At 27.4% G+C, this 17,501-nt stretch overlaps 1 protein-coding gene across 3 annotated transcripts in view; it reads left to right on the plus strand.

Annotated features, from left to right (window-relative positions):
• The window catches only part of LOC129913296 (lysosome membrane protein 2), a 92,614-nt gene that overhangs the window by 30,774 nt on the left and 44,339 nt on the right, over positions 1 to 17,501 (plus strand). Inside the window, exon 1 of one of the 3 annotated variants that reach the window (XM_055991889.1) lies at positions 14,365 to 14,501. The exons of the other annotated variants lie outside the window; for them this stretch is intronic. The gene's annotated coding sequence lies outside the window, so the exon portion shown is untranslated. Of the gene's footprint in view, positions 1 to 14,364; positions 14,502 to 17,501 lie in introns of those variants that run through there. 3 annotated transcript variants of the gene reach the window in all.

Raw genomic sequence — 17,501 nt, forward strand, 5'->3', positions numbered from 1 at the left:
AATGTGCACATATTCGCATTTTCCAGAAATAGATTGCTTCAAAAACGAGATAAACTGAAAACAAGTAAGAATAAATTTGTCCTATCCGTTCCTTTGGAATGAAATCTCCGTTACTTTGGAATGGCCGATCTACAAATTTCAAACTTAACATCTTAAAATAATTTGAGATAAATTTTTTCACACACTTTTTCCGTCTTGATACTTTTTTAATTAAAAGTAATCAAACCCTTATGGTATTTTTTTTTATTAAATTAAAGAATTTTTGTGAGTAATAATTTTTGTCGAAAATTCATTTACTAAAGTTATAAAACATTTATATGGATGTCGGGGAAAACTTATTGTCTAAACAATGGCAAGGGTAATTTTTCTTTTTTTTTTATTTAAAATATAAAACAGTTTAATCTTGTATTTCAGTTTAAAATCATGTTCATTTAATGTATTTGAAAAACTCTGAACTGTCTTTTTTTAAGTTCAGAGTTTTTCAAAAACAGTACATTACAAAATAAATAAATTGCACGACTGGGGTCGCACGTACTTGCTCTTATGCTTAAAGTAATTCTAATGTTAAAGTTTTTTATTCAAGAAATTTAAAATTTGATATTTTGAAGAAATTTCAAAAGTAGTATAATAAAATAATTAAATCTGTTGTTATAATTAATTAAACACTGTTTTAAATGATCTTTTTTTATTTTTAGAAAAAAATTTTTGAAAATCGTTGGAGCCGTTTTTTTTAAATAATTTTTTATATATACAAATTTTCTAACATTTTTCATAAAAAAATTTCAAAATTTTTCGTGAACACTTTTTCAATAATTGATTTTTCGAAAAAAAATTTTGAAATAATATTTTTAAAAAATCCGAAAGTGTGTTTTTTGAAAACACAGCTGCAGCTCAAGATAGAGACTGACACACAGACAGGCAGAATTGCCGGACCCACCTTTTTGGCATTCTCCATCATCGTAATGTCACGTAAAATTGTTATCTCGAGTTTGATTTTTTTTTTTCGAATCCTAAACTTGCCCTATAGTACCTATATCGCAAGTAAAAATATAGATACCTGTTTTTCCAACTTAATAAATTTAAATGGTATCAAAATTACCGAATATGGTTTAAATTAATTATTTAATTTCAATATGTTTGTTTTTAAAATATTCATAAATTAAATTTTACAGACATATATTTGTTTTTAATATAAAAAAATAAAAACTTTTTAGGTTCCCAATCTTAAAAATAATATAGTAAAATTCCAACTATTAATACAAAAAATTTATATTAAGTCTATGGTGGAGTGTGGATGTAGAATTGTTGAGGCTTTATAAAATTTTGTGTCTAAAAGTACACTTTGATTGCTTTTTTATTTTATTTTTGTTTTCAATTACTGTGCCTTAATTTTTAGCTGAGTTAACTAAATAAACCAAAAATTAAATCTTTAGATCTTGACTATAAATATTTCACTCAATCAATTCTTGCTTAGAAAAATAAACATCAATTTTCTACTCATAAAAAAGGATTTAATTAGTTGAAAAATTAGTTTTTATAAAAATTATTTTTACTTTTTAAATTACTTTTTGAATATTTTTTTACAAAACGTAGAATAGTGGCTGCAGAAATGCTTACCCATCGCGCCAAGAATATTAAAATGTATGTACAAAGAGGACGTTACAAAAATAAAAAAACATTATCAGAATTGAGAAAAGTACGAAAAATAATTCTTTTCATGATTTTCTCCTACTCGCTAACTGGTTAATTCTTTGATAATAATATTGCAGACTCAGAAAAAATATTAATGATAACAAAATTTGTGTAATTGGCTGCTCCACAAGTTTTTTCTTGAAACATTTTTTATTTAACATAAAACTGTTAAAAAGTTGTTATAGAGAAACCAGATTTTTACATGGTGGTTTCAGAATTATTGTACCTTCGAAGCAGCTATTTCCTTGCCCAATATTCAGACTTGCCCCATATAAAAAATACTTCACTTACCATGACCTTTCTAATAATAAAGGTCACTATGTGCTATACCAATGAGATGCAATGCCAATTCTCTTTTAAACTATTTTTTATCTTTCCCCTATTTGACTAATTAGTAGGTACCTTTCAATGCATTTTTTAATAAAATATTTTAATCCGGATTCCAAACGAAATTGTTGGGATGCAATGTGATTGTGAGTTAATCAAAATTCAATCGAGCTAAAGACACATTTATTTAAATAAATTCCCATACTAAAGAGGTATACCGGCATCTGAAAAAGTTACATAAACTAATAAGCTGGAATTCAACAAGCATCAGTATTGTATTAGCATTATTATTTATTAAATGCAATGAATTTGACTATATTTCGTGTATGTCAATCAATATAATATTTCAACTTTTTATTGCATCTAATAAAAATAGCTAATTAAGATTGTCTTATTAATAAGCTTTGTAAAGCATGGATCAAAGTGGGGTTATACCCATTTTAAAACTAAAATAAACATAAAATTGAGCTAAAAATGTAAATATACTCAAAAGTTATAAGCCTAGAAACGGTACATTACCTTCTTTTAATTTACTGTAAATACCTAATAACCAAAATAAACATTTTTTAAATAAATTTTCTTACATTCTATTTCTGTTCCAATCAAAAAAGTATAAAAATAGTATTTTTCTCCATGTGATGATGCATTTCTTTTAAAAATCTAGTACTCCATTGATTAAGAGCATCCTTCATTGAAGAGTCTTTTTGAGTTCAAACTATATACATCACATTAGCTCATATCATTCCAGAGGTATTCGAAATCAATTATACCCAATCACACACGCCGGAGCCAAGTCGAGAGCACCCGAAACACTTTTGCTTTCTGTTTTACTTTTATTTTCTTTCTTCGTCTGATTTTTATTCATGTTCCAAACACAACGTTGACGTTTTATTTCGATTGGCAAATTTATTCGAGGTCAAATAACTTATGCGATCCACCACACTTATGCAAATCGATCAAAAAAATGTGTAAAATATCTTCTATAGAGATGTTCGAGTAGTATTTTTTTTTTGTATAAAATTTTAAAAGCTCACTTTTAATATGATGTCACATTTAAGTTGATTCGATTTGGTATACTTTGATGATAGTTATAGCAGATTGACATGTTGTCAATTGCATTTAATGACTGCGCTTAAATGAAAACTAATTAGTTTTTTTGTTTTGTTTTTTTGTTTTTAAGAAAATTGTATTTAATGGTGAACTAGATCATTTGAATATTTTGATTATTTTATACACATGAAACAAGTTTAAAATTAGTTACGCGCAATTATTATAGTTGAGATCACGTTAAATGTGTCAACCCTTTGGGTATACACATGATTCGATGGATTAACTGCAACAGCAGTTGGGAGGTATTAACATTAGTACCGGGATATAGTGGGTTAATTTACGATAAAATGTAGCTTAATTTTATTAATTTTTTTAATAATGGGGTGTCATGTAGTTTAATTGTTATAAGAAAATTTGTATACATTTGTCCCACAGTCACCGCCCCAAATGAAAACCATGGATACCTGAGGTCATTTTAAGTCGAAAAACTTAAGAGGTAATTTTCTCGTTTTCGTCCCGTTTTCGAGTTACCACGGTTCTTATGATTTTTGCTCTCTTGTCCTTTAACTGGCCTTATCTTTGCCAAACTAAATTTGATTTGAAAGATTTTTTTTACAACCAATCAAGAATTTATTATACAGTTTAAGTTTGTCTCAAAACTTTTTTTCTGCGGACAACCGTGTTTCCACAATTTTGCATCAAACACAATTTTTTTTTCGTTTTTTAAGTTGTTTTTTACATTTTCATATCATTTAAGTCAAAAAAACACGTTAATGAGTATTAATTTTTTGTCCTTTTTATTAAAGACCAGTTTATTTTTATAAAAAAAATAAGTTTTATTTCATAAAAAAGGCTACTGAAAGTAATTAAAAAAATAAACAAACTGAGTGGATTAAAAAAAAAATAATTTTTTAATACAAAATTAATTTAAATGAATTAAAACTTTTTCTTAGCTTTATCTATTTGTTCTTTTCTTAGCCACAATAGCTCAGAAAAAGTTTTTAATTCATTTAAATTAATTTTTTATTAAAAAATTATTTTTTTTTTCATTCACTCAGTTTGTTTATTTTTTTTAAAGCCATTTGATAATATAATAAAGAATTTTAAGAATTTTTTTTTGAAAATTGTTGGAACTGTTTTTTTTTTTTTACTAATTTTTATTAAATAAAATTTTCGAAAATTTTTAAAACAGATATCTTTAGGAAAATTTTTAATTAAAAAATTAAATTAAATTAAATTAAAAAAAAATTATTGACCCATATTTTTGAGAAAAAACATGCTTTTCCATTAATTAGACTCGAGTTCGATTATTTGAGGCCTGCAGAAAAAATAGCGGTTCAAGTCCACTTCTCTACAAGTTGAATGTTTTAAAACCTTATAAGTTCAGTGTTTATTTCTTGAATAATATGGTAAAAATAAATTTTAAGCTTTTGATTCAATAAAAAAACAAACGAGGTTTAACTCTAATCGTTGTACCTATTCGTAGTAGATAAAAGTGATAAACCGATAAATTGAAAGTATGTTCATCATTCCAACATATTCTTATGTTCAGGATTAAAAAAAAATGATGTTTTTAAATGCATTTGTTTTCCATTACTAATTATATAACAAAAAATTTTAGCTTAAAAATAAATATTTATTGCAACTAAAAAAAAAAAAATGTGTACTGCAACTGAAAAATATTTGCATTGAAAAAAATATTTCTTGCAAATTAAAAAAATTTGCATTCAAAAAAAAAAAAAAAAATATTTGCATTTTAAATAATATTTAATTGGAAATAAAAATATTATGCATTTAAAAATAAATTTATTGCAGGTAAAAAATTTTCAATGTACGCATTAAATATTTTTTGTTTTAATTCGTTGATTTTCTAACAATTTTGGCTCTTTTACCATACAGTAACTATTTCAATTATAATTGTGAGTGAGCTCAATATTCGAATTAAAACTTAATGGATCATCTACTGCTTTTGCAGATGATATAGCCTTCACTTATCAATTTAGCACCTTATTTGATTGTATAACAAAAATTGAAGAAGATCTAGAAACACTAAGGACATGGTTTACTGCTCATAAGCTTATCATCAGCGAAAAAACAAAACTGGTGACCTTCAAAGTATCTGGAAATATTCTTCCTGATTACAACCTATACTTGCATGCCCATAACTGCAAAAAATTTTGTCTACCTATTCACAAGTGTGGTAGGAGCAATTTTAATCCTAGATTTCAATGCTCCAATAGTTGTTTTAAAATCGAATCAGTATTGCATTTATATATTTAGGGGTTTTAATTGATTCAAATTTGAACTGGAAGGAACATACTCGCACTTTAAAATCGCATTTGATGTTGGTTTCTCGGAAAATGTATCTTATAAAACCATTTTGCTCAAAAAAAGTATTAAAATGTATTTATAACGGTCTTGCACAGTCAAAACTTCAATATGGTATAACCAGTTGGGGTGGTTATACCATTAGACCTCTATTGATTGCACAAAAACACTTGATAAGAATTATTTCTAACAAAAATCGATTAGCTTCAAGTTGGCCCCTATACAAGGAATTGCAAATTCTACCAATGAGACATCTCTATGTTTTTAAAGTACTCAAAGAATTTTTTAAACAAAGTGGCAACATCCCCAGTAGAAACTCAGAAATTTATGATCTACGCACAAACAGCTTGCACCTAATGAATGAACCTTTCACTCGTAGAACACATTTTTCAATTTTTTACATTGCTACAGCACCTAAATTTTTCAATAAACTGCCTGTTTTTATCAGAAACACTACCCGGTTGAGTTCTTTTTTGAAAAAAGTCAAGGACTGACTATTCACTGTTGAAACTGAGCATATTGAATCCATTTTAAGAATCCCAAATTAATTATCAGCACAAAATAACAATAATTAATTTACCTTTTGAAATTGTTAAGTTAATTTTTTTCTATTTCTTCCTACGTTTTTTGATTTTTTCTTCATTTTTATCTTTCTTCTTCATTTTTATCTTTTAATTCTACTTTTGTATCTTAAATTAAATAATTGTATAATGATTAAAATATTTTGTTCATTTATTATAATTATAATAACGAATTTACTTTGTACTGATTGTCACCCCACATCAGACTTTTATTGAAATTATTTATTGAAACGTGTCATTCAACACTAACTTATGGCGTTTTCGATTGGCAGTCCGGAAGCGTCCGGAATCATTCTGAAAAAATTTTATTCACACAAAACTGTCAGTTTTGTACGAATAAAACGTTTTCAGAATGATTCCGGACGCTTCCGGACTGCCAATCGAAAACGCCATTAATAAGTTAAAGAATGATTACTATTTTTTACTTCATTCAATTTAATTTAATTTGTATAATTGTATCTAGCTTTAAGTAATTTATAATGAATAAAAAACAAAATGAAATGAAATGAAATGAGCTTTATTTAAAGTCAAACTGACAAAATTGTAAGAAATTCAAGAAATATTAAAACATAAATAAATAGGTATTTAATGCACAATTTTTTATTTGCAATAACATGTTTTTTAATGAAAAATATTTTTAGTTGCAATAATATTTTTGTATGCAAATGTTTTTTCTTTGCCAGAAATATTTTTCTCTTTGTTTCAAATGCATTTTTTTTAATACCTGGTTTTATGTAGAATTTAAATGAATGATTTGAATGTGAGTAGATATTTATTCTGCAAAACGTAGATTTAAGCTGCCTTGGCATTAAAGTCCATCGCGTTTAACATCGCGTATAATAGAAAAAAATTTAAGTTTTTACGATATTTGAAATTTTCATCTCTGAGAATATTGTAAGATATTGATTAATTTGAAATTGTAAAACTATAACTTTAAAAAATTGTTTTTGTTGAATTGAATTATATTTTATTAATATTTATTTAATTTAAATTTAATGTTTCGTGAAAAAGTAAAGCTATCAGATTCTTGCGACACAGAGGCGTTATCTGAGTTGACTATGCTGAAAACTCTGATCAACCCTTTTATAATCCTTTTGTATTTGATTTATTTTAACTCTTCAACTGCAAAATTAAATCCTTAAAATTATTAACAACTTTTTCTATTAAAAACTCCTACTGTTCGACCCCTCGCAAGCTGTCAATCTCCACCAGTATTGATCACGTCTAACCGATACAACACATCACACTGCGACTTGCAAACGAATACGAATTTATTTATTGCATAAGTTTAAAGGTGTGTGTTGTAATGTCATAATGACAGCTTCTTGTTTGGATTTTTCGTCGTCTTTGAATTTCATTGATTAAAAGTGTACCAAAGCAGCAGGCAGCAGGTATATACTATATTTTCCATCCGTTTGAAATTTATACCAACCAGCTAGCTATAATTATTATGGACCAAAATGTCTCAACCAATATTGGTTGAAATGGACGAGCGATTGGTAATACACAACTAACCGGCAGCAGAGCAGCTGAGCCGGTTGCATTCATCGACCTGAACAGTAAAACGTTCGAACATAAAAAACTACACTTAATTATTTATATATTTTTTTTTCTTAACAGAAACCATGCTTGTTTTTCATAAATAGGTCAACAAATTGTAGTAGATTATCCTTTAATTAGTCATTTTAGTCAAGGAGTTGTGAAAGAAAAAAGTCATAAAAATTAATGATTTTTTGGGAAATAATTCAATCTCAATTTACCATAAAAAAAGTTCCTATAAATAGATTGATTCAGTTTTCGTATGTGATGCATTTGAGCTCCATTGAATCTGGGGATATGGCTGATTTGTTACAAATTACATAGACCGAAACTTGTATCCACACTCTGAGTCTTGCATTATTCAAATTAGATAAAGTCTAGGCCACTGTTTGAATATTAACCATGCGCATAATTAGATTAATAAATGAGGGAATGTAAAAAAACCTATTATTACTCAGATCAGGCAAATGAGTCGTTTGTGCATTTTTAAGTCGATAAAGTTAATTTGTAGGTTTTTGTTTACTTTGTTTTGTAAAAAAAAAAATAGACTATGGAATGGAAGTATGAGAAATGTTTGTTTTGATCCAAATTATTAGAATGTTTGAGTGACGAAAAGAGCTCCGGAAATATGTGAATACGTGTGCATTCCCGCATCTGAAAGTGTCTTTATAGGAAGAAACTTGTTTTTTTTTTTTTTTTTTAAACTGGATAGTAGTAGACATAGGAGTAGACTTCAGTGAGACATTATAATGGCGCAACACCAATAGAGTTCCGATTAAAGATCTCCAAATGACAAAAACATAAATCAAGTTTTGAAAAAATGTGCGACTGAGGATTGCACAAATAAGCTGTGGATATATTTAGATACTTTGCAAAGATGAAGTCAAAGAAAAACAAAAAAAAAAAAAGAGTCGTGTGAACTATAAGTTTTGTTTTTTTTTTTATTTTCTATTAGACATGTGCCGGTTGTGTTGTAATTTTAGTAGGTATGAAGTGAACTTTTTGACTTTTGATATAAGATGAAGAAGAAGATGACTTCTTCAATTTTAAGTTGAAATAGTCCTATTTTTAGCATTCAGAGAGCTTGAGGCAGTATTAAATGAAATTATTTAAAAATGTTAAGTATACAGTTTTGTTCGTTTATGAAGAGCGCAACTTTTAATCACCACGATTAAAGCACGAACTTGCTCTTAGAGTTAAAGTTGCTTGAATTTTTAAGACTTTTTACATAGAAATTTGGAAAAAAAAAATAAAATTCGTTTTTTTTTTTAAAATAAAATCTGAAATCAAATTGCCCTTTAAAACAAGTATGCAGTTTTGATTGATATATTAAGATGCATTTTTAGAAAAAAAATTTTCAAAATCGTTAGAGCCGTTTTTTTAAAAACTAATTTTTTATAAATAATTTTTTGGAAAAAAAGTTAAAAAATAAAATTGGTATGCCATTTTGTAGAAATCACTAATCAGCATCTAAAAATAAAATTTCAAAAAAATTGAATATCCCGTTTTCGAAAATTTGATTTTTCAAAAAAAAATTTTCAAATTTTTTTTAAAAATCCAAAAATTATTTTTTTGAAAATTTTATTTTTGGTTTATATTTAAATTATATAAATGCTTCTTCACAAAAAGTTTCGTTGAAATTGAATAAGCAGTATCGGAGATAATCGGATTTGAAAAAAACGGTTCTATGGCAGGTACCGTTAATAATGATTTTCAAAAAAAAATTTTTTTTTATATTAAAAGATAGACCTTAGCTTAAAACTAACATTTGAATTTTTTAAACAAAATCGTTGGAGCCGTTTTCGAGATATTTCAATTTTACTAAAATCGGTATATGACAAGTACCGTTATTTTTGGTCAAAAAAAATTAATTCCAAAAACCCCCCTTGAGAGTCGCCAAATAACTATAAATATGGGCGCTAAAGCACAGTACACATACTTCTTATTTGTGAACATATAAAATTCATCTCCGGTACACACTTCAGATTTAATCATCTTATGAACATGCTCATAATGAACAATATGAATTCATTCCATTGAGTAAGTATTCATCAAGGCCTTTTTCCTCAATTTCATTTGTTTTAAAAAAATTTATAGGCATAGCCAGTAATAATATGATTCAAAATTGTAATGGATTCATCTGTGTGAAAGAGATTCCCGTGCATCTATTTCACTTTTTTCTCTAAGAAAGTTCAAAGAAACTTTCGCGGGTGAACAAAAAATGAAAATTTGTTTGCATTCACGACTTTCTTTACAAGTATGTACTAGGCTTATGCATGTACTAAGATTTAAAAAGAAAACATTTAAAAATCAGTCTCGGAAAACAGGTGAACAAAGTTGAAAATTATTCATTTTTCAAGTTCTTGTTTTATGAAAATATCAAAAAAAGTTAGGTTTATATAAAATTTTCTATAACATTGTACTGTAGTGTACACCTAGATATTTTTTTTTATCTCCATAAAAAAAAGTTAGGAATATTTTGTCATGAAAAAACACAATTAGCACACCTGCAGTCTATAGCTAAAGGCGAAGTTTTGATAATCATTTTTATCGAACTTTCATGATTCGAAACTGGGTTTTCTCATACATTCTATAGCCAGAACTGGTCGAAATTGAAATAGGACCGCACTGCAGGCACCAGCTTTCCAACACAAAAATCAAAATTGGTTTACTCAGTCTAAATTTATGAGGTAACAAACATAAAAAAAAAAATACAGACGAATTAATACCTCCTCCTTTTTGGAAGTCGTTAAAAATGACAAAAACTGATATTTTATTTAAAAATAAGAGCTTTTTTTTGATAATTAAAATTGATGCTCAAAACGAAATATACATTTATTATTGTATATTAAAAACTCCTTTACATTAAGCTATGATCTAATCGGCGAAGAGGATTTTCGTGAAATTTGATAAATTGATGCTTGCGCAATTTCCAAGAGCATTTTTTTTTTAAATATATCAAGGGGCACGGTAGTACCCAGCCAAGTTCTCTAGCAACTTTGGCACTACACCCTTATTTACAGGAAACAACTCAGGCCATTTTCGACCCCCCTCTAACTTCCAAACCAAAGATGCTAGAAATTTCAAACTCGCTACATTTGTTGAGCTGGTCAAAACCAAACACCTCACAAAATTTCAGCCTCCTACGATGAGTAGTTTCTGAGATATAGGGCTTCAAAAATAGCAAAAACCGTAACTGACTCACTGACTCACTGATTCACTGACTCACTGACTCACTGACAGATCATCAAAATTATGGAGAACTTCCCGATATCGTAGAAACTTGAAATTTTACACGGTGATAGGACTTGTGGTGTATACAAAGGAAAAAATCGAAAATTTGAGATTTTCAATTCAGGGGGCGTGGCATCCGCCCATTTCCGTTGAATTTTCATCAAATATTATAGAGCACTTCTGATTATCGTAGAATCTTGAAATTTGTTAGAACGGTAGAGCTGGTAGTTTATACAAAGGAAAAAATTTAAAATTTGAGAATTGCAGCCAGGGGGCGTGGCAACCGCCCCCTTTTTTACTGAATTTTCATCAAATATAGAGATTTTCAATTCTACAGCCATACCTTGCAAAAAGTAGTGAAATCACAACAAAAACATACTGTTAAAAAAAAGAGCCAAGTTCTCCTATGTTGAAATTATGCTGGCACAAAAAGTACTGAGATGTAAAAGTGTACCAAGTTCTAAAGTTTGATTGTTTACTTGGCAATTTTGAAATAACTTTAAAAATCGATAATTAAAAGAAAAATTGTCAAGAGAACAATCAAAATTTTATTGATACGTATTTAAGCCCAAACTTTAGAACTTAGTACACTTTTACATCTCAGTACTTTTTGTGCCAGCATAATTTCAACATATGAGAACTTGGCTCTTTTTTTAACAGTATGTTTTTGTTGTGATCATATTTAACGGATATCTACCAAACATATAACATTTTCAAGTTATTGCAGTTTTCTTGAAAACGACTCTAACAATTTTAATTTAATTTGGTATACGTAATAGTGTAAGTGATTCTAACGAAACTGAGTTTCTAGTTGTACTCAAACTCGAATTTTATGGCCTTGTTTTAAAAATTGGAGAAAAAAAATTTGAAAAATAATTTTTAGTTCCGATTAAGTTTTTTTATTTATTTTTTATTTATTTTATTTAAATTTTTTATTCTTCCTATCACCATGTGATTTGGAAAAAAAATACAAAAATTGTTTTTGGAACCTCAAAATAAGCTTTCTGCATCACTGTTTTTCATTTTGGGTTCGGAAAACTGTCACAAGATGAATTTAAAACTTATGCTTTTATTCAATTTGTTTTTTTTTTATGTAAGGCAATTTTATAATTTTCTTTTGCTACTTAAACTTTTAAGAATATATTTTAAATTCAAAATCGATGAAGTCTTAAAAGCAAAGTCTGAGGAAAGCAAAATTGTTCCAACATCATTATGTTATCATTCAGGTTTGTGCAAAATCATTTTTGCTTTATGCATTTTATTTTCATTTCAAGTTAAATAAATATTCATTGAAAAATATTTTGCGTTGAAAAAAAAACGCTTTTGCAAATAAAAATATATTTGAATTAAAAAAAAAATACTATTTGACCATACATTAGTTAATGCACACATTTTGTACCGATTTTATTTTTAGATGCTGAGATTTCTTATTTGCTATACATTTTTCTTAATTTAAAATAATTTTTGGAAATTATTTAAATAAAAAAAAAAATTATTAAAAAAATAACGGCAACACTTACAGTTATAAGTGATACCATTTCCGAAAGGGAGAATTGTACATTTAATTCTAATTTTTAAATCAATATATTCCAAAAAATTGTTTTTGAAATAAACGATTTCAAAGTTAAAAAATCAAAAATGGGTAAAAATTTGACGAAGCTAGAATTTTATCAATAGGTAAAGGTAAAAAAAAAAACCGTTTTTTTGCCCCTAACTCCAGATTTTGGGGGTGTTAGGGATTTTTAAATACCGTTTCGTAGTCAGTGCAGTAGAAGCAGAGCCCGACTCAGGACAACACGACTTTGTACACCCCGACTCACGACAGCCCGATTCAACCCATACCCCGACTCAAGATAGCCCGATTCATCGCAACTCGACTCAGGGTTAGTTCTTACCTGAGTCGAGTTACGATGAGTCGGGCTATCTTGAGTCGGGGTATGGGTTGAATCGGGCTGTCGTGAGTCGGGGTGTACAAAGTCGTGTTGTTCTGAGTCGGGCTATACCCTTCCCCTAAACTGTCAAAAAGTCATCAAATGGTTAACTTGAACACCGCAAATTTTTAAATTTGGTCTTGAAAATGTTTCAGTGCACTTTTTATTTTAATCAATGAGCATATCTTTTAAAATAATCATCAAATTTGTTAAAATACAAATTGTATTCTCAACATGTGTCAGCAATTAATATTTAAAAAAAAAAATAAATATAAATATAATAATTTTTTTTTGGTAAGCCTTGTGACGTTTCAAATGAATCTAATTTAAAATGCTACCATTTACTAATTTAAATGAAGCACCAACAAAGTGGCGTGAGATAGGTATTATCACTTTCAAAGAAACAAAACATTAAATCAAATTATAGGCCTAAACCAAAACAATTTAACCATTTTTTGAAGAGGTTTTTAATTTAATGTGAGTCTAATGACGTCTCAAAGTTAGGCACACGCGAACCCCCGTTTATAATGAAGATATAATAACTCAATTTTTTTGTTGTTGTTGTGAAATTGATAATTACACTTCAACTCCAGACCCCTGGGGGCTAAATGTGTGAACCTGAAGTAAAGTCTAGGTAAGGTATGGAGAAGCTTCATACTTAACGATATGTTTCAATGCTCATGACGCGCTTCTACCATGTCAACATGCTGTCAATATGTTTCAATTAGCTTCACACTTTGTCGTCTTGATTTGACTTGACGACACGACTACTACTATTACGTTTGACAGGGTGTTGGGTGGTGCTATAGTGCACAGTAGTGTAACATTGTCTAAATATAATAAACGCATAGATTTTTTGAGATTTAAAGTGTGATTTGTGGGCTTTGCACGTTTTCTATATCTAAACGAATATTATTTGACGAAAACAGAGAGTGAGGTGACAATATTATAAACATTTAGGATTAAAAGATTAAGGTCAATGAAATAAATTCGCAACATTAATTGATTAATGCGTTTTTTGAACTTTATGATTTTTTTTCATTAACAACAATAGTTATATTACATTACGTTCCGTGAATTTTGAAGGCGAAGGCGGGAGGCTGGTTAAGTATTTAAGTAATAGAGTATTAATTTTGTTTATTCAGAGAAAAACGTTTGATCTACAAGGTCAAGATATGTAAATGGAAAAACATAGATTTTTTTTTATTATTATTGACGTGTTTGTTGATGATAAGTACGCAGGTTAAGAACAATCAATTTTGTTAAATAAGGTGCGTTGAGGAAAACAAAATAAGAAAACATTCAATTGATAAGCTTGTAGTTTGGAGTAAGGCGGTAGTATTTTCAGTTTGAAAAAAAAACGCGTTACGGCTGAGTTACGGTCTATTTTTCGATTGCCTTCAATAGTTCAATGAGCTTAAGGGCTTCCTCCAAAGGGCTTAGCGTTTAGAAATATAATAAATATAAAATTTAAACAAATAAATGAAGTTATGTTTTGAAGTTAAATATGGATTCCTTAGTAAACCATAAAAAGTGTCTAAATAAAATGTGCACTAATATTTTTTGGCAATACAATAATTTATGAATACAAAATTTATTTATGTGAATAAAAATTATTTAAAGAATCAAATAAAAAAGTTTTTACTTGAATTTTTTTCCTTAAAACAACTGTATTTTTTTTTTTTAATTAATGAAATTGAAAAATGTGTCAATTTAAAATCCCATAAATTCTGAATACAATTTTTTTCAATATGTGATTGTTTTTTTTCGAAGTTAATCTGTCTTAACACATGGGAAGGCAAGTCTTCCTGATTTTAAGGTGAGAAGTTCTTAATATTATTTAAAATAGGTAAAATTTTATTTAAAAAAATACGCAATATTTCCCATCACTGAGGGAGAAGTTGCAGATATGAAAAGTGCGATGCTGATTGTTAAGAGATCTTTTAAAAATTCCATTTTTTAAAGCTTGAATTTGTACGAATTACAAAATTACATATATTTACATAATTAGAAAGACCTTGATTTATTACAAATAAAAGTGAGACATAAATGTATGTATTAACCCCTGCTCTAATTTTTGTTTACAAAAGTAATAGTTTCGTTTTTAAAACCGAGCTATTCCAAATTTAATTTCTTTTTCAATTCATGAAAATTGTAGTGCTATAAAAAAGTATCTAATTGGTGGAACTTTATTTTTTCACGCTTTGATTTCGTTTCTATTTTGGCCGCAAATCTAAAATTGTAAGAAATTGCTTTGGGACATCACGTTTAGAGTTATTCCGAAATAAAAAGGTAAAAAACGCTATTTTTAGGTATTCAAATTTGGAACTGTCAGAAGATTTCGAATATGGATTTCTTTACCTATCATATTTTTTCTCAAAAATTGCTATAACAATTTTCATTGATAATATTTCTTACTTTTTTTAGAGCGATTCTATTATTGTTGTGCAACAGTTTTACTCATTTGAACTTCATTTATAAAACAGACAAGTTGAGATTATAGTTTGTTAGTACAGAAATTCGATTTCATTAATTCTGTATGCAATGATTCCGTATTTTAAAATTCTATAAATTCAAAGTTTTGTATTTCAAAGTTCTAGATTTCAAATGTCTGTAAGTATTCCAAAATTTGGTCAGTAAAAAAAAAAAAATTGTCACAAAAAAAATTTTCTGTTTTTCAAAATTCTCTTTATGAATCAAAAATTTATTGTTAGCATGAATCTGTTTTTTATCATTCTGCTTTTCTATTATCTAAAGCACTGTACATCAGGAATTATGATTTAAAAAAAATTATGTTAATTATCAAGTTAAATTTTAACTTTCATGAGTTAAAATTTATTTTAGAAATTTTGAATTATACCCAGTTCCAATTCAAAACACAAATTACAAATTCGTTTGCTAGTAGAGTAACTAAAGCAAATTATTAGGGAACCCGGCCGAACAGCTCTGATTTTGACGATATTTTTTTTCAAACGTAGGTAATTAAAAATACTTTAAAGTCTATAGATTAAAAATCGCCGGTGCGGTGTTGCCGTATTGTTTTTTAAAATTAAATTTTTTTTTAACAAAACCATTTTTTTTGCTTAAATTTCATAAAACAAATGATAGCAAAAGATTCTCTAGGTAATTTAAAGAAAATATATAAAAGGCAGTAAGGGACCGTTTAAGCGATAAATGCAATGTTCTAACATTCTGACCTCAAACACAAAAAAAAATATTTTGAAAACAACGGCAACACCTACAATATTTTAAAATACATTTTTAAAAAGCCAGAAGCTCATTCTTATCTCTTAAATTTAAATCCACTAAATTTAATCAAGACTATTTGAAAAATGGTCCTCAAACTCAGAATTAAAAAAAAAATGTTATTAGAAAAATTTAAAATGACTTTTGTCCAAACTTTTTCTAAAAAAATATGAATTTATTTAAAAAAAAATTTTTGGCCATAAATATTATCAGTTGAATTTCGAAGCAAAAAAGGTAAAATATATCACACTTTTGAAAAAAAAAATGAAAAATTACTTCAATTTCAATGGTTTTTTTTTATTAAAACTGAATTTTTGCATTGAAATAATTAATTTTCTCAAAGACTGTGTTAAATAGGAACTTTAAATTTTTGCTATTTAACTTTCAACAATAAGGGTTATTAAATGAATAAAAAATAATTTTATGTTTAGATGTTGAACTTTAAAAAAAAAAATAAGTTGCATTTTTTTCAAAACTTTTATTAAAAAAAGTTCTTCGAAAATGAAATACTTTTTAATTTTTTTCATAAACCGTAATACATATTGACATTTCCTTTTATAATTTGAAATCATAATAAATGCGGCCAAAAAAATTTGAAAATAAATGCATTTTATATTACGACCAAGTTTAAAAAACGACATGTTAAAATTTTTTCAATAATTTTTTTTTTCAAAAATCTGAGTTCAATTACCATTCTTTTAAAAGCCGTTCATTCAATAAACTTAATTTTAATTTTACATATATGACTAAGCTTCTAGCTTTTAAAAAATGTATATTTGAATATTGTAGGTGTTGCCGTTGTGTTCAAATATTTTTTTTTGTGTTTGAAGTCAATTAATAAGAAAATTGCATCTACCGCTTGAACTGTGGATGATTGTCCCTCACTCCCATATATTTTTTTTCCTTGAATTTCCAAGACAATCTTTTGGCATCAATTAATTTATGAAATTTAAGTAAAATTTTTGAAAAAAATTTGTTTTTGTTCACAAAAATCTTCAATTAAATTTAAAAAATCAAAACGGCAACACCGGCAATTTTTAATCTATAGACTTTAAAGTATTTTTAATTACCGACGTTTGAAAAAAAAGATCATCAAAATCTAAGCTGTTCGGCCGGGTTCCCTAATATAGCCAATTTTTGATCTTTAGTTACTCCACTATGCAGTTTACAGTAGTTCTACGTAATCAAATGAACAAAACTCTTACCCTGGTCCATATGAATCAGCCGTGAATTTTATACTTAGCTTATCAGCTGTTGCTTCAAATTTGTTTCTTTTCTTATAAAACAAGCTTTCAGATTATTTCCTCAAAGTTTCCGGTATTTTTCAACTTTAACCCTTCCAATATATCTGTTATAATGTCATATGATTTCTTAACTCACATGTATGTATGTATAATAAAATGATTATTCATAATAAATCAATTAAATATTCAAAATTAATTAAAAAAGAAAATGATAAAAAACTGCTCTCCGTCATATTTTCGGAAAATTACCGTTACTTATAGCAAAACACATTCATATACATCAATCCTCATGTGGAAACATCAAAATTAATGCGAATAAATCAACTTGA

Source organism: Episyrphus balteatus, chromosome 3 (assembly GCF_945859705.1).
Source record: "Episyrphus balteatus chromosome 3, idEpiBalt1.1, whole genome shotgun sequence".
NCBI lineage: Eukaryota > Metazoa > Arthropoda > Insecta > Diptera > Syrphidae > Episyrphus > Episyrphus balteatus.